We start from the raw sequence: 18,563 nt of genomic DNA, 5'->3' as shown, positions 1-18,563 counted from the left end.
ACTTTCGAGTTTTGAAGAGAGGAAATACAATAGATGGATCGAGGGATCGTGGAGGGGAGGTCCTTTCAAGTGGATGCACCACAAGGATTATAAGGTAGAGCAAAGGTACAAAGAAAATCAGGGCATGCAAAGAAGGAAACAAAGCAAAAATGGAACTAGAACATTTAAGGATCATAGATTGTGGAACAATAGAGTTGGAATTTTTAAGATTAGCATTTGGGTTAGGTAGAAAGAGGGATTATGCTTATTAAGAAAGTCTAAATAGGGATATTATAGAAATTGAAATGTAAAACCAAGGTCCATGGTATTGGAACCAGCACCCATGCTGATAGGTCGGTGGTACGGTATGGTACACTTTCGAGCCATGCCATTCCATTGTAAACCGATAGGGAAACCGGCAAGAAAGGGGGAGAGGGAGAAGGAGAGAGAGGGCAGAGGGAGGGAGGTTGAGAGCGGGAGAGGGTGGTGGAGAGAGAGAGGCAAAGGGAGGGAGAAAGGGAGAAGGAAAGAGAGGAAAAGAGAGAGACAGAGAGAGAGGGAGGGAGAGGGCGGCGATTTTGCTGGAAAGGGCCGAAGGAGGGAGGAGAGATGGCTTTTGAAGCACCTATTCCGATGCACGGAGGAGAGGGCTTCGAAAGCCCTCTTTCCTCCCTCCCCTTGCCCTTTCTTGGGGCCTTCACTCACCATCGTTCTCTCCCTCCCTCCCTTCCTCTTCCTCTTCCTCTTTGCTCTCTCTCTCTTCCCTTCTCCCTCTCCTCCGCCCATTTGTTGATTTGAAGGTCAAAACCATCCTGGTCCACCACCGATACGGCTTGGTATACCAGGAACTAGGCAGTTCGGGATGGTTCTGTCGTCCTTGTATAAAACAAACAGAACTAGGTATATATAAATGTAATCTTCTAATGTGTGACCCTTTTGACACTTAATGGAGCTTTATGCATGGTATTGTCCTTGGCAAGGTTCTTGTGAAGCTTACATTTTGATAGCATCGTCATTTTCTATAGTGGCTGCTATAGTTGTTTCTGTTCCAAACAACTATTTTAACTTGATTGTGGTGCCATATGGTGCTGGGTTATAAATATAAAGTGCTTGATATATCTTTCAAAACCTGCTATGAGCTCAAGAATGGAGCTTTATCCCATGGTAGGCATCTTTCTTCTGTGGTTAATATTATGTGATCGTGGCATCCTTATCTTGTAGTTGATGTTATGTGGTTGTGGTCATCTTGATCTTATGGTTGATCTTATTATGTTTGGTCGATGATAGCATTATGCAATCATATCGTAGACCTCTATATTATTTGGATGTTAACATTGATGTTGTCTTGTTAGGTGGATGATGCTATTATAGTTTTGCCCTTGATGTTTTTCTATTGTTTTTTATCAAGTTGATGTAAAATACTGATTTTAAATACTTGGTAAGAAAAAAATGCTTGGATGTTTTAGTAGCTTACCTTAGGTTCATGCTGCTTGCTATCCATTGTCCATCAAGATACCCCCTGGCAACTACATGCATGCCATCCACTTTTCAATAGATTGCAGCTTATTCTCTAGGACAGTGAATGGAAAATTTCTATTCCAAGATATTAGTATGCAGTTTGGCCTTGTGATTTTGAGAGCTTACATGGGTATATAACCAATTCCTGTATGAAAACCATAGGAGGGGTCCCTATTATATTCATGAATTTTTGAGTCATTTTATCTGGTTTACATTGGATCAAGCCTGGATATCAATCTACTTGGATCCCTTCAAGTTTAGATGATCAAGGCTGGTGTTGTGATTTTGAGTCTATGGAGGTTTTATAGAGTCTCTATTATAAATATAGAGTTCATGGTAGGGCTTCAATTTATATGAGATTAGGTTGGCATGCTGATCTATATGGTACCTTGATCCAACAACCTTCATAAAAGGGCTTGTGGTAGCAGAGAAACAAGAATAGTTAGATGAAGAATACATAACCGATCAACTTAAAATCCATTGGCTATTATGAGCAAGAAAAATACAGGTAGTATAGGAATTGAAAAGTTGGAAAATATTCAGTGTTAGTATAGGATTAGGATGTATATGTCAGCCACCCCAAGGAGAAATTTCTCATTTCAATTGAATATATTAAGTTTAAATTACATACACCACAATATATATTTTTGACTATTACCAGGAAGTATTTTAGTGATAATATCTCAAATTTAAACCCTAGTATAAGGCCACAACAACTAAAAATTCACCAATAACCACTACTTCTCTTGATATTTATCTTACCACATCAATCATATCCTCAAAGGCTTGGATATACCATTGTATGCACAACCTTCTTCCTTAATTCACGTCAAAGCACCTCTTAGCATCTATCAGGCATGTTCCTCAAGTTGATGAAAACCACATGTAGACTCGTTCCCCTTTATCTATATTTTTCTATATTGTGCCTAAGCAAGAGGATGACTACAATTCCAACCTTCATCTAACATAAAACCAAATTGAACTTTGAAAATGTTGCCATTTTCTCTTTATGTTTGTCCATCATTCTTTCCCATTAGTTTACAAAGTCACCTGTTACTTTCATTTTGTAATGGTACAGTATGGCATGCTACCTTTACACCTACAGATGGATATCATTTTACTTTTCCTCTAATCATTTGGCATTATCTCATCATTCAAGATCCATTGATAAACTAGTTAACCAAATTGGTCCCATGATATTCCAATCCGAAATGGTATTTCATCTGATCACATTACCTTACCACATTGTATCTTTTTAAAGGTAGTTTCTACTTCAGCTGTTTGAGTGGGAAGGAAGAAACACTAGGAAACTGACCAATCTCCTAAAAAATTCTTGTGATCATGCTTAGGCAATAAATAGATATTTGTCTGATCTATATCTATAATCTAGTTAAGTAGTTAACTGTAGGAAGATAAACTGATGCAAGTCGAAAAGTTGAGGTTTTGTGTATTTGAATCTAGTTACTATTTCTTTTTAATCTGTGTGAACTTGTTGAAGTTGCTGTCATGCTTTTTTAAACAGTTTAACAGTTGCCCAAAATGAAGATGTGGTGGAGCAGTTTCTTGCAAGAAATTCTTCAGCTGGTAGTTTCTATTGCTGCTATTCTTATATGATTATGTTCCCATTTCATTTTGGTTTGCTTTTAGTGCTACACTAATAAAAACATTATTTGCAATTTCCTGCATCTCCATGTATTAAAAATTTAAGTTTACCTCTTTAATGATATTCAATATGGAAATTGCAGTATTGTGCTAGAAGGTTAACATGGGGAAAAAAATTTAGGGCCTGTATGGATGATTGGGTCCAAAATCCCATGGGACTCATAGGTTGGGCTAGTATAACTAGGAAAAATCAACCTGTACTAGGCTTACATTCTCAAATACGCAGGAGCTTTGAAGAATGTAAGCCTAGTCCAGGCTCATTTTTCCTAATTGTACTAGCCCAACCTTTGAATTATATGGGATTTTGGATCCAATCATCCAAATAGGCCCTTAAAAGGAACAAAAGGTAAATCAGGATTCATAAACATTATAATTGATGATACTTCTATGTATACAATTGGGAAATAGACTAATATGAATGGGGTGTGCTTATGAAAAATATGACATGTACTTGATATAGGCTGTGCTTTAGTTTGATGATTTTGCTACACTCATGCTTTGTGTGTTTATTTCTTGTCTGTGTGTTCACCCTTAGCATCAACATCATCCCTCAAATCAATTGATTAGTGATAAAATGAAAATATTTTGAGGTTGGTCCATTTTAGTCTTTAAAGATAATTGGAAAGTGGCACAACATAGAAAGATCAGGTAGCATAGACATTGAAAAAGTGATGGAGATATATGTGAGATGGTTTAACTGCATCCCATCCATGCAGAGACATATATTGACAGATTGTTCAAAGGGTTTACATAGAGGAGGAGACTTATGATGGGGAAGATGGAAGAGAAAAAAAAAAGAAAAAGAAATTTCATGTTCTCATCTTATATGTTACAAACAATGTGGCTAATGTAGCTAACCTAACCCCCTCTGCACGCACCCCCCCAGCCTCCCCACCCCACCCCAACCCCTCACTACTCCAGGAAAAAAAAAAAGAAGGGAGAAAACAACAACAGCAACAAACTCCATCGAAGAAAAGACAATCCTCAGAGTACATTGTGTCAATTGGCCGGCTACCTATATCATAGGAGAGTATCTTTTTTCATATTTATAGCCAATTTTGCATAAACTTCAGTGGCTTCCATTACTCAAAATTAAGAACCTAATTTTTATATTAAATATTTTACACTGTCATTTCACCCTTGAAATCTGATTGTTGAAATTTTGGGCACTAATATAATTGAATCATCTGAATCAGTCAAATTAGAACATTCAATGCAACTCACAGATATCTAAATTTATTAGATGTTTGCTCAGTTAAATTGTTCTTCCTTCTATGATTGTGGTGATTTCCTTTATCTGATTATCTTGTCATCTGCTTTTTACAGAATTACAGGAGGTTGATCTTGCAGATAAGTGGCCTTGTAAAAGTGGGAGAATTCCTAAAACCATACGCTTCGATCCAACAACCTCCAAAACTAGTGGGCTTTTTATTGCAAAGTTCACTAAATTAGCAACTTAGTCGTGATTTGCTACATATCCAGCTACTGTACTATTGGATATATATGGTTATATTTGTCTCTATGTGGTAGGCGGCAGATTATTAGTCATGCTGCACCATTCCATGTTTAGTTGAATCTATCAAAATAATTAATACTGATTTGGACACAAATTTGTGATTGTGCATGAAGCTTGATAGAGAATATCTTAATATTATTGTCGTATTCATCAAATATCTGTCAGCCAATTTTGTTATCTACCTGAACATGCATCCTTCAGCCTCTGCTCGTACCAAAAGCTGTCTTGATTGCTATAGGTGCCGTCTCTGCAGCAGTGTCAGTAGCTAACTCAGGTATAACAGGAGACACTCTAAAACACGTCAGAGGGAAGCAAATAGATGTATGTTAGTCATCTTTACTGCAATGTGTGCGACGTTTCCCCCAGGCACCGACTATTTCCTTGAAGATTATGTTGTTCTAATATATTCGAAATATTCTTAGCCTCTAGGTTTCTTATAGTTTGATCCTCCCTTTTCTTTTAGGTTTCTTATAGTTTGATCCTCCTTTTTCTTTCTTCATGTATGAAACTCACAAAGAATTGAAAATTAAGGAGATCTGCATTTGATACCTTTTGCCGATCCGTCTAATAATATCCTTAATTTTTGGCTAATGGCTACGGTCATGACTTGATATTTAGACCGGTTCCCTTCAATGCATAATTAGGTCCCTTCCCAGAGGGCCCTATGATTTGGATGACTGGTTTCTAGTCATTGAGTCATCATGGTCCATGGAAGTCCCTCAACTGGTAAGTTTATTGTGCCGAGAAATACAGCCGCCAGGGGTCTGTTGATTTAAACGTTAATACATTCTCTGAAAGATGAATGCGGACCCAGCCATTAGGGATTTGCATTAATCGAATTTGAATGGATTATCGGTGCATGACAACATTCATTTCAGTCCGTGCCACAAAATCCCTATCTCCTTTAATTTGCTGTTTCTTACCTGTCATCTTGCTCTTTTCATGGTCTTTCATGGTCACTGGATTCTTTTCCCATGCTGCAACCACGATCAAGTTGTCCATCTTCAGCTCGCTCTGCCTGCATGCATGTCTCAATATTAAGAAAAATGGCCGGACTTTGGATCCATCCCGAAGTCTCGAAGTCAGGACATTGCAATTGACTCGATGAAGGTTGATCCTCAGCCGATCGACCCCCTGTGGCCTCTTCATCCTAGATATGCTTCTTAAAGAAGAGATGCTTCTGCCACAAACATTCTGAGTCTGATTAATTTCCTTATTCTGTGAAAGCCCTATCTCTTGAAAGATTGCCAACTTGGTACGCTTGTGATCCATCGTAGGGCTGAAATCGAATTGGATATGGATTAAATACTAGTATATCTATATCTATATATATATATATTTATTTTATCTGATGAATATAAATATGGATATAGATATTATTTCGATGCAAAAATTTATATCCATATCTGTTTTAAACAGATACAGATATAATTCAGATACTGAAATATGAATAACATTATGGATATAAGTTGGATAATTAAATTTTATAACTATAAAATTAAAGATATTAGATATTACTAAATAGATGATGTTGGGTATAAAATATCTCCCAGCCGAAGTTCATGATGGGAGTGATCCTTCGGGGATCCAACTGACTTCCGACCTTCGGCAACATCTCTTCAAACCTCCCGGGCGGTCGAGCCTTCGCTACACTCCTAAGTTTTGCCGACGGGCAGGATCCCGCAAGCGTCGATCGGATTCTTCGCGACGTCCGGACTCCTACGGGAGCCGGACCTTGCCCCCGATTCCAATTGCAGGCAGACTTTGTCCGGACTCCAAGGGGAGCCGGACCTCGCCCACGACTTCGCCTGCAGACTCCGCCCGAGCTCCTACGAAAGTCAGACTCTGTCCACAACTACAGCTGCAGGCAGACTTTGTCCGGACTCCTACGGGAGTCGGATCTCGCCCACGACTTCACCTGCAGACTCTGCCCGGGCTCCTACGGGAGCCGGACTCCGCCCACGACTCCAGCTGCAGGTAAACTTCGTCCGGACTCCTACGGGAGTCGGACTTCGTCCCTGACTCTGATTGCAGGTAAACTTCGTCCGGACTCCTACGGGAGCCGGACCTCGCCCCCGATTTCAAATGCAGGCAGACTTTGTCCGGACTCCTACGGGAGCCGAACCTAGCCCACGACTTCACCTGCAGACTCCGCCCGGGCTCCTACGAGAGTCGGACTCCGCCCATGACTCCAGTTGCAGGTAAACTTCGTCCGGACTCCTATGGGAGCCGGACTTCGTCCCTGACTCTGATTGCAGGTAAACTTCGTCCGGACTCTTACGGGAGCCGGACATCGCCCCCGATTCCAATTGCAGGCAGACTTTGTCCGGACTCCTACGGGAGTCGGACCTCGCCCACGACTTCACCTGCAGACTCCGCTCGGGCTCCTACGGGAGTCGGACTCCGCCCACGACTCCAGCTGCAGGTAAACTTCGTCCGGACTCCTATGGGAGCCGGACTTCGTCCGGACTCCTACGGGAGCCGGACTTTGTCCCTGACTCTAATTGCAGGTAAACTTCGTCCGGACTCCTACGGGAGCCGGACCTCGCCCCCGACTCCAATTATAGGCAGACTTTGTCCGGACTCCTACGGGAGCCGGACCTCGCCCACAACTTCACCTGCAAACTCCGCCCGGGCTCCTACGGGAGCCGGACTCCGCCCACGACTCCAGCTGCAAGTAAACCTCGTCCGGACTCCTACGGGAGCCGGACTTTGTCCTAACTCTAATTGCAGGTAAACTTCGTCCGGACTCCTACGGGAGCTGGACCGCGCCCACGACTTCACCTGCAGACTCCGCCCGGGCTCCTATGGGAGCCGGACTCTGCCCACAACTCCAGCTGCAGGCAGACTTTGTCCGGACTCCTACGGGAGTCGGACCTCGCCCACGACTTCACCTGCAGACTCCGCCCGGGCTCCTACGGGAGCCGGACTCCGCCCACGACTCCAGCTGCAGGTAAACCTCGTCCGGACTCCTACGGGAACCGGACTTCGTCCTGATCCTAATTGCAGGTAAACTTCGTCCGAACTCCTACAGGAGCCAGACCTCGCCCACGACTTCACCTGCAGACTCCGCCCGGGCTCCTACGGGAGCCGGACTCCGCCCACAACTCCAGCTGCAGGCAGACTTTGTCCGGACTCCTACGGGAGCCGGACCTCGCCCACGACTTCACCTGCAGACTCCGCCCGAGCTCCTACGGGAGCCGGACTCCGCCCACGACTCCAGCTGCAGGTAAACCTCGTCCGGACTCCTATGGGAGCCGGACTTCGTCCCTGACTCTGATTGCAGGTAAACTTCGTCCGGACTCCTACGGGAGCCGGACATCGCCCTCGATTCCAATTACAGGCAGACTTTGTCTGGACTCCTACGGGAGCCGGACCTCGCCCACGACTTCGCCTGCAGACTCCGCCCGGGCTCCTACGGGAGTCGGACTCCGTCCACAACTCCAGCTGCAGGCAGACTTTGTCCGGACTCCTACGGGAGCCGGACCTCACCCACGACTTCACCTGCAGACTCCGCCCGGGCTGCTACGGGAGCCGAACTCCGCCCACGACTCCAACTGCAGGTAAACTTCGTCCAGACTCCTACGGGAGTCGGGCTTCGTCCTTGACTCTAATTGCAGGTAAACTTCGTCCGGACTCCTACGGGAGTCGGACCTCGCCCCCGACTCCAATTGCAGACCGACTTTGTCCGGACTCCTGTGTGAGCCGGACCTCGCCCACGACTTCACCTGCAGACTCCTCCCGGGCTCCTACGGGAGCCGGACTCCACCCACGACTCCAACTGTAGGTAAACCTCGTCTGGACTCCTACGGGAGCCGGACTTCGTCCTGACTCTAATTGCTGGTAAACTTCGTCTGGACTGCTACGGGAGCCAGACCTCACCCACGACTTCACCTGCAGACTCCGCCCGGGCTCCTACAGGAGCCGGACTCCGCCCACGACTCCAACTGCAAGTAAATCTCGTCCGGACTCCTACGGGAGCCAGACTTTGTCCCTGACTCTAATTGCAGGTAAACTTCATCCGGACTCCTATGGGAGCCGGACCTCGCCCCCGACTCCAATTATAGACAGACTTTGTCCGGACTCCTACGGGAGCCGGACCTCGCCCACGACTTCACCTGCAGACTCCGCCCGGGCTTCTACGGGAGCCGGACTCCGCCCACGACTCCAGCTGCAGGTAAACCTCGTGTGGACTCCTATGGGAGCCGGACTTCGTCCCTGACTCTAATTGCAGGTAGACTTCACCCGAGCTCCTACGGGAGCCAGACTTCATCTCCAGCCTCAGCTGCAGGAAGACTTCGTCTGGACTCCTGTAGGAGCCAGACTTCGTCCCCGACTTCAATTGAAAGAAGACTCCATCCGGGCTCCTGCAAGAGCCGGACTCCAAGCTCTTCTCAGACGGGTGGCTAGCCACCTCTCTCCACCAGACACCTCAGCCGAACTCCTACCGATAGACCTGGACCCCCTGGCAGGCCACAGCAATAGCCATGACTCTGCTCCACCTTCTGCGACAGATTTCACGCGGCTCCATCACTCCCTGGCAGGCCATAATAATGGCCACGATCCTGCTCCACTTCCTGCAACGGATACCACGCGATTCTTCCATTCTCTGGCAAGTCGCGACAACAGACGCTGCTCCGCTCCCCGTGGCAGACTCCACGTGGCACGCCCCGATGATAGCCACGGGTCCACTCCACTACTCCCCGCAACAGACTCCTCCTGACTTTGGGCGGCCCACTGTCAGACGATTACAGACGTCGCTATCAGTTTGTTGCCCCCTCCGCCTATAAAAGGGGAGACCCCAGATACGTTATGCTCTAAGCTCTATTTTCTATCCCAAAACTCTGCTAAAATTTCCGTTCGAGCACTCCATTCTTGTTGAGGCAGAGAATTGACTTGAGCGTCGGAGGATCTTGCCGGAGCAACCCCAGCTCCGGTTTAGACTTCTTTTGCAGGTCCCGACGGTGACCGCGACTCCCTCGACTCCAGCTTCTCCGGTGCAGGCGGATTTTTGTACCAACAGGATTGGCGCTAGAGGAAGGGGCTCGTGTCTTCGCAGTACCCTTGTTCTTAAAGGAGCGCTCAACGGGATTGCCCTCGGGCATCTTTTCTGGCGCCCTCTCCTCCTTCCTCCACTTGGTCTTTGCCCGATGCCTCCCCGCAAGGCGTCCACACGGCGATCCACGGCCTCCGCGGCCAGATCTCAGGCTCCGACCTCACCTCCAGTTTTCCAGCCTCCTCCTCCTCCTCCGGCAACGACGGTCGGTGCGGAGCAATTTGATCTGCTGGCACAGCAGGTCAGGGGCCTCACTGAAGCTGTGTAGGCCATGTAGCAGCAGCAGCAGCCACAGGCATCAGTGCGCCTGGAAAGAGTGTCACCGAAACACCAGAATCCGACGGTGGGGCGGGCCACTTGGGCCAGCCACCCCGTCTTTCCTGGAAAGATGAACCCGAGGGTGGAGAGCCCTCAATCGGATCACGACTCCACCCCTGGAAGATCCCTGCCCCCATTCTGCCAGAGGACCCTCGAGACTCGAAGTCGAGAGGATTTTCTGGACCGGAGACTCCAGGAGATGAACCGGTGGATCGAAGAACTCCGCCACGCTCCCCCCGCTTATGGTGAGGATATTTGCACTGACCCTCCCTTTTCTCAAATGATCATGCAGGAACCGATCCCGCCAAACTTCAAACTCCCCCAGTTCGAAAGCTACGACGGGACTTCGGACCCGGTTGATCATCTGGAGGCCTTTCGGACGATGATGCTGCTTCATGGCGCACCCGACGTCATTCTATGCCGAGCCTTCCCATCCACCTTGAAGGGAGCGGCGAGAAACTGATACTCGGCGCTGAAGTCGGGTACCATCTTTTTCTTCGATCAGATGAGCTACCAATTTGTGGCCCATTTTGTCAGCAGCCGACGCCCCCGAAAAGGTTCGGAGTCCCTCATTAATATCAAGCAGAGGGAGGGGGAGTCCATTCGGGCCTACATCAACCGTTTCAATGTCGCAGCGCTGGAGGTCCAGAATTTGGATCAATCGGTAGCAATGGCCGCTCTGAAAGGCGGCCTTCAGAAGAATGACCTTTTATTCTTCCTGGAGAAGAAGTACCCCAGGAATTTTGCTGATTTGTTGGCTCAGGCTGAAGGGTACACCCGGGCTGAGGAAGCCTTCAAAATGAAGGATGAGGAGACTGCGAGAGAGCGACAGGCGGGAGACTCGAGTAAGCCCGCAGTCGAAAAAGGACCGAGAGAAGCTCGGCCCCGTTCTCGATCTCCTCCTGGGCACAACCGTGTCCATACTCCTCCCTGGGTATGTAGGCAGAGAAGTCCGGATCGCGGGGTTCGGCGGGGTTCTCCACCGGGAAGATTCCGCAACTACGCCCCCCTCAATGCCTCGAAGACCCAGGTACTGATGGAGGTCAGGGAGCAGCTCCCTAGGCCAGAGAGCAGGCGCACACACCTCGGAAAGCGCAACCCTAACAAGTTCTGTCTCTACCATCGCGACTACGATCGTGACACGGAGGAATGCATCCAGCTCCGAGATGAGATCGAGGAGCTCATCCGGCGAGGTCGACTCGATAGGTTCATTCGACGTCGGCCTGAGGGTAGAGAAGATCGGCCAAGGGCACTGCCGTAACCTGAACCGCCAAGGAGGGAGGAGCAGCCCGGAGATCGGCCTCCAATCGGGACCATCGACTCCATCACCAGAGGGCCTCAAGGAGGAGCAGACCTTCCACGACCATGGAACTCAAGAAACCTGTAAATGTACTGCTCACGACTTTGCTTTGAATCTAAATTTCTTTCGACTTTGCATGTCTTTCCCTTTTGGCATGGATTTGTTACAATTGGGGATGACCCCTTCAAACAATTAAAACAAGGTCATGTTAGGAACAGGAGGGAAACCTCGTCCTAACATGAGCCAAATGAAAGTCCGATTATTTTAAGATTGGATCGGGGGAAAGGCCCATATAACGGCCCTTGGATGCCCCCTGAGCCATGTTAGGGACAGGAGGAGAACCTCGCCCTAACATGAGCAAAGTCAAAGGCCCGATTCTTTTAGATCGGATGGAGGGAGAGGTCCTGCAACGCCCTTACGCGCCCCCACAGCCATGTTAGGGACAGGAGGAGAACCTCGCCCTAACGTGAGCAAAGTCAAAGGCCCGGTTCTTTTAGACCGGATGGGGGGAGAGGCCCTACAACGCCCTTATGCGCCCCCACGACCACGTCAGAGACAGGAGGAGGACCTCGCCCTAACGTGAGCGAAGTCGAAGACCCGGTTCCTCTTAGATCGGATGGGGGGAGAGGCCAAACAGTGCCCACATGTGCCCCCACAGCCTTGTTAGGGACAGGAGGAGAACCTCGCCCTAACATGAGCAAAGTCGAATGCCCGGTTCTTTTAGACCGGATGGGGGGAGAGGCCCTTGCAACGACCCTTATGTGCCCCTACAGCCCCGCTGGGAACAGGAGGGGAACCTCGTCCTAACCTGAACTGAGATCGACTACGTCAAGGACAGAGGGAGAACCTCGTCCTAATGATGACAGGACCCGGCTGCCCAATGAAATTGAATAATGGGAAAAGTCCCCTCAATGGCACCTCTACACTTCTACGCGACCCCTTAAAAAGCAAAGGGAGGACCCTCACTCAAAAAGAGGAGAAAAATTGAAAAGGAAAGCGACGAATTATGCCGGCAACAGACGAGAAACAAACCACACCAAAGACCTAAGGAACCTCGTCTCAACAAAGACGGAAAGTTCCTACCAAACATCCCCAGCCTCTAAGAAGGCTCTCGACACAGGTCAAGAAAATAACGACACCTTCGAGGTAACGCGGAGTTCGGACCACCAAGCTTGAGCCTACGGCCACGGATGACAAGAAAAGCAAATCAGCGTGGCGACGATTGGGCACCTCCAAACGACATCGACGTCGGACAAGTCTTAAAGACAAAAGAAATTCGGCGGACGACAACTTAATACAACACACGGACGAGGTAACACAAAATCTCCTTTTCATTTCATTCACAAAATATACACTACAAAGCCCGGCAGGCTAAAGAAAGAAAAGCAAAACGACAAGAACAAGACGGAACAACAGAAGAAAAAATACATGCATGGGAAGATGGAAAGACAGAAAGAGCCCTAAGGGGGTCCGGCTTCCTCCGACCTCGGACTTTCGGCTTCGACCCTCGCCAGAAAATCCCTTAAACATCCGATTTCTACTTCCAATTCTCTCTCTCTCTCTCATTAATATCTCCATGTATCTTCGATGATATTGCTGGCTCTCGCTCTCCGCCTCTCGACGCCTTTTTTTCAGGACTTCGGATTCTACCTCCACGTCCTTGACGGCCTGCTGCTCGCATGCCAGCTGGATCTTCAATTGCTGCAGCTCAGCCGTCCTCTCCCCAAGGGCGATAGAAAGCCCTTCTGCAGTTCTTCTTAGGGATTGGAGTTCATTGGAATCCCGAGAGGAGGCGAGCTGAGCCCTGTTAGCCAGCTGCCCTTGAAGACGGGCGACTTCGTCGGTCGCCACCCTGAGTCTCCCTTTATATTCATCCACCTACCTGCGCCAGCCGGCCCGATGCACATCGTAGCTCACCTCGGCATCCTGAAGCTGCCGCTGAAGGTCGGAGACCTTCTTCGACCACTCCCGATCGCCGTCGGCCCGAGCCAAGAGCCGGGACGAACTTCCCTCCAGCTGGCCAATCCTCTCCTGCGCAGCTGACAGTTCCACCCTAAGAGAACTGATCTTGGCAGCTTGAACCCAAATTCGATCGCTGGCGTGCTTCTTGTGTTCCTCAAGCTCCTTTGCGAAGTTCGCCTTCCTCCGACTGTACTCCATGATCCCCTTCACGTGGAGATTTCGAAAGCAGGTGGCCTCCGCGGTGGCTTCAGAGTGACCCTCCCTCAACCTGCGGAGCTCGCCTTCCATCTTCTTCGATCTCTTTGTCAAATGAAGAACCTCCTTCTTCAGCCGCTGGATCGTGGACTTCAGCGAAATTTCCTGGGGTAGGGGAAGTGCTTCGACAGGACACTGCCATCGGAAGACCAAAGCGTCAAGGCGCGTCTCATTGCAGAAAGAAAAACAAAAAGGAGAAAGGAAGAAGGAAGAAGCCATCCACGATGAGAAATTTAACTTTGTTGATAGAATATTTCTTAAAGACAAAAGGAAAAGAAAAATTGCAGTAAAGAAAAAATACAAGGTCGGAGGTCTCAGACCTCGGCGGTAGGAGTTGGGGAGCTCGGTGTCCCTGGAAGGGGGGCTGCGGCAGCAGCAGCGGTAGGAGAGGGGCCGGCCACATCTTCAGACTCCTCGCCCAAGAAGCTGAGATCGAGCTTGGAAAATTTCCTGGTCACCTTCTCCTGGCAGAGCTCGAACCCCTTGATGAATGCTTCTTGGCCGAATCAGACGTTCAGGTCCCTCATCTCCATGGAGGCCTTGAACTCCTCCACCGCAAGACCCCTGACCTCCGAGACCAGGACCGGAATCTGCTCCGCCAAATTGGCGATCTCGGCCTCCGCCTTTCTCACCGTCTCCTCCGAGGTCTGCTTCTCTTCCTCCCGGGCCTGCTTTTCTTTCTCCAGGGCCTCTTGGAGGGCAACTACTTCAGTGGCCTTTTCTTTGAGGCGGGCGACTTCGGCCCGGCGATGCTCCTCCGCCTGGATGGCGTCCCTCCTCGCCCGGTTCGTCGCCTCAATGTTGGCAAGGAGCTGGTGCCCAATCTGCAAGGGCGGCTAGGGGATCAGAAAAGGGTCGGAAAGCCAATTAAATGAAGACTTGTTTACCTCAAGAAAGGACCCTAGGGAGTCCCAAACCCACTGCTCAGGATCGGCGCGGTCAATCCTCTTGACGACTTCAGGTAGAATGCAGCCGTCGATCAACCGCTTGATCAAGTCCTTATCATTGAAGGGGTTCTCCGGCTCTTCTTCGGAACCAAGGGACTCTTCAACGATGGCTCGACGGCTACTCGCCCTGCGGGCCACCGACTTCCTTCTCCTCCTCCTCTCGACTTCGGGCGCCTCCGTGGAACGGACCCCCAAAATGGGAGCCCCGATCGACGGACTCCTTGAAGAGGCCCGGGGGGCCGATGGCTCGGAGTCCGAAGGAACGTCGACCGCGGGAGCAGCCTGGACGGGCGCGGCCGAGCTCGTCTCCTCCACTCTGGCCTTCTTTGTTGATCCGAAAGCCACGACACCTTTTTTTTTATGGGCCTTGAGGCCCCTGGCGAGCATCCGTGCCGCTTCGCGTCCATTCCTGAAAAAAAAAAAATCAAAAATCGGTAATGGGGTAAAGAAGGAAGAAGTGACACGCAAAAAAAAAAAAAAAAAAGAAAAGAAAAGAGAGAGAAGAAAAGAAGAGAGAAAGAAGAAGGATGGAAGAAAAGAAGAGGAAAGAAAAGATGGAATACTCGCAGGATCCTAGGGGCTTAGGCCGATGTTGAACAAAAATTGCTCCCTCAGAAGGTTGGGAAGGGAAGGAGCGGAATAGTCAAGAAGCTTCCGGGCGGCCTGAAGGTCGTCCTCCCCCAGACTGGGAGCCCGGCAGACAGAGTCCCTCAGAGAGCCCCAAGGGGGCAGGCCCAGCCTCAAAGTTGGGCAGTGGACGAAGAGATATTTCCCCTTCCAGTTGTGGATTGAAGAGGGAGCGCCTTTCAGCAACCCCTTCTTGCCAAACTGGGGGGAGAAATACCACCAGTCCTTCGCCGAAGAGTGACGCTTGAAGGTGTAAAAATATCTAAACAAAGAGAGGGATGGCTGAACCTCGACTACGTGACAAAGGGAGAGGAACCCTATCAAAAACCTAAAAGAATTCGGAGCAACTGAAGCTAAAGAGATATCTAAGAAGCGGAAAAGGATGACGACAAAGGGCGGAAGCGGAAGCCGGAGTCCGGCACGGAACACCTCCTGATACAGGCAAAAACGATCAGGTGGGGGGGTGCTAGCCCGGTCGGAGGGGCCAGGAAGCTCCAGGTCGTACTCTGGAGGAACTCCATACTGAACCCTTATCAGTAGGAGTTCATCCAGAGTCAGGGAGCAGGGAATGGCACCCGGTGCAAAAATCGGGTGAAGCCCGGTCCCAGAAGTGGGTTCGTCTACAGAGTGGGGCTCCTGGGGGGCTGAGGAGGAAGAACTTCCGAAACCGCTAGAGGCAGAGGTGCCGGAAGATATTTCGAATGACTTCAAACGAAGACCCTAAAGATCCCAGAGAAATCAGGCGGGACAAAGGACAAGAGGTCGTGGGAGACCAAATTAGAGGAATGCGACAGAAGAAAATGGAGGAGAAAAGGCCCCTAAATGGCAAGAAGAAAAACGAAGGTTCTGGGACTAACCTAGACCGCCCTGAAGGATGCAGAGGGGCGAGGACAGGGATGACTCGAAAGACGCCTAGGGCCAAAGAAGACGCCAAGGAGGGTCAGGGCTCTCGAAGGAAAGGCGGATACCAATAGAACTTTCAGGCGGAAAGGCAGGTTTAAATAGACCTTGGGATCCGGTGCCATAATGATCGCGAATCCCCCAGGCCGACCCGCGCTCGACATGTGTCCCACTCGCCTCGGCAGGCGGCTAAAAGTGGCTGACAGCTGACGGAGCCATTACTGTGCCGTACCTGAGCCAATGTACCAGCAGAAATTCTGAAGGGTCCCTTTGAATCGCCCCAATTCGAAAAGACTCCAGCACGCGCGCATTTAATGCCAAAATATCTGGGGGCGATCGTGCACAGGATTCAAGGGGATAACTTCGACTGCGAAAATTTTTTTGTACTTTCTTCATTCGAAATTCGAACTCGGAAGTAGGGGGACTGGTGTTGGGTATAAAATACCCCCCAGCCGAAGTTCGTGATGGGAGTGACCCTCCGGGGATCCAACTGACTTTCGACCTCCGGCAACATCTCTTCAAACCTCCCGGGCGGCCGAGCCTCCGCCACACTCCCAAGTTTTGCCGACGGGCAGGACCCCGCCAGCGTCGACCGGATTCTTCGCGACGTCCGGACTCCTACGGGAGCCGGACCTCACCCCCGATTCCAATTGCAGGCAGACTTTGTCCGGACTCCTACGGGAGCCGGACCTCGCTAACGACTTCGCCTGCAGACTCCGCCCGGGCTCCTACCGGAGCCGGACTCCGTCCACAACTCCAGCTGCAGGCAGACTTTGTCCGGACTCCTACGGGAGCTGGACCTCACCCACGACTTCACCTGCAGACTCCGCCCGGGCTCCTATGGGAGCCGGACTCCGCCCATGACTCCAGCTGCAGGTAAACTTCGTCCGGACTCCTACGGGAGCCGGACTTCGTCCCTGACTCTGATTGCAGGTGAACTTCATCCGGACTCCTACGGGAGCCGGACCTCGTCTCCGATTCCAATTGCAGGCAGACTTTGTCTGGACTCCTACAGGAGCCGGACCTCGCCCACGACTTCACCTGCAGACTCCGCCCGGGCTCCTACGGGAGCCAGACTCCGCCCATGACTCCAGCTGCAGGTAAACTTCGTCCGGACTCCTACGGGAGCCGGACTTCATCTCTGACTCTGATTGCAGGTAAACTTCGTCTGGACTCCTACGGGAGCCGGATCTCGCCCCCGATTCCAATTGCAGGCAGACTTTGTCCGGACTCCTACGGGAGCCGGACCTCGCCCACGACTTCACCTGCAGACTCCGCCCGGGCTCCTACGGGAGCCGGACTCTGCCCACGACTCCAGCTGCAGGTAAACTTCATTCGGACTCCTACGGGAGCCGGACTTCATCCCTGACTCTAATTGCAGGTAAACTTCGTCTGGACTCCTACGGGAGCCGGACCTCGCTCCTGACTCCAATTGCAGGCAGACTTTGTCCGGACTCCTACGGGAGCCGGACCTCACCCACGACTTCACCTGCAGACTCTGCCCGGGCTCCTACGGGAGTCAGACTCCGCCCACGACTCCAGCTGCAGATAAACCTCGTCCGGACTCCTACGGGAGCCAGACTTTGTCCTGACTCTAATTGCAGGTAAACTTCGTCCGGACTCCTATGGGAGCCGGACCTCGCCCACGACTTCACCTGCAGACTCCGTCCGGGCTCCTATGGGAGCCGGACTCCGCCCACAACTCCAGCTGCAGGCAGACTTTGTCCGGACTCCTACGAGAGCCGGACCTCGCCCACGACTTCACCTGCAGACTCCGCCCGGGCTCCTACAGGAGCCGGACTCCGCCCACGACTCCAACTGTAGGTAAACCTCGTCCGGACTCCTACGGGAGCCGGACTTTGTCCTGACTCTAATTGCAGGTAAACTTCGTCCGGACTCCTACGGGAGCCGGACCTCGCCCACGACTTCACCTACAGACTCCGCCCGGGCTCCTACGGGAGCCGGACTCCACCCATAACTCCAGCTGCAGGAAGACTTTGTCCGGACTCTTACGGGAGCCAGACCTCGCCCACGACTTCACCTGCAGACTCCGCCCGGGCTCCTACGGGAGCCAGACTCCACCCACGACTCCAGCTGTAGGTAAACCTTGTCCGGACTCCTATGGGAGCCAGACTTCATCCCTGACTCTGATTGCAGGTAACCTTCATCTGGACTCCTACGGGAGCCGGACCTCACCCCCGATTTCAATTGCAGGCAGACTTTGTCCGGACTCCTACGGGAGCCGGACCTCGCCCACGACTTCGCTTGCAGACTCCGTCCGGGCTCCTACGGGAGCCGGACTCCGCCCACAACTCCAGCTGCAGGCAGACTTTGTCCGGACTCCTACGGGAGCCGGACCTCGCCCACGACTTCGACTGCAGACTCCGCCCGGGATCCTACGGGAGCCGGACCCCACCCACGACTCCAGCTATAGGCCGGACTCCTACGGGAGCCGGACTTCGTTCCTGACTCTAATTGCAGGTAAACTTCGTCCGAACTCCTACGAGAGCCGGACCTCGCCCC

The 18,563-nt window shown here is 50.7% G+C and overlaps 1 long non-coding RNA gene across 15 annotated transcripts in view; it reads left to right on the top strand.

Moving 5' to 3' along the window:
• LOC105034755 (uncharacterized) overlaps window positions 1-4,830 on the top strand; it is a 144,233-nt gene extending 139,403 nt beyond the window's left edge. For 14 of the 15 annotated variants that reach the window (XR_012141532.1, XR_012141522.1, XR_012141521.1 and 11 more), the window contains 2 exons: window positions 3,020-3,081; window positions 4,486-4,830. This is a non-coding gene — a long non-coding RNA (uncharacterized lncRNA). Of the gene's footprint in view, window positions 1-3,019; window positions 3,082-4,485 lie in introns of those variants that run through there. The other variant, XR_012141533.1, reaches the window with a different exon arrangement.
• The last annotated feature ends 13,733 nt before the right edge of the window (window positions 4,831-18,563 follow it).

The sequence above is a fragment of the Elaeis guineensis genome, chromosome 5, assembly GCF_000442705.2.
Source record: "Elaeis guineensis isolate ETL-2024a chromosome 5, EG11, whole genome shotgun sequence".
NCBI lineage: Eukaryota > Viridiplantae > Streptophyta > Magnoliopsida > Arecales > Arecaceae > Elaeis > Elaeis guineensis.
This window is presented reverse-complemented; position numbering and strand designations above follow the sequence as displayed.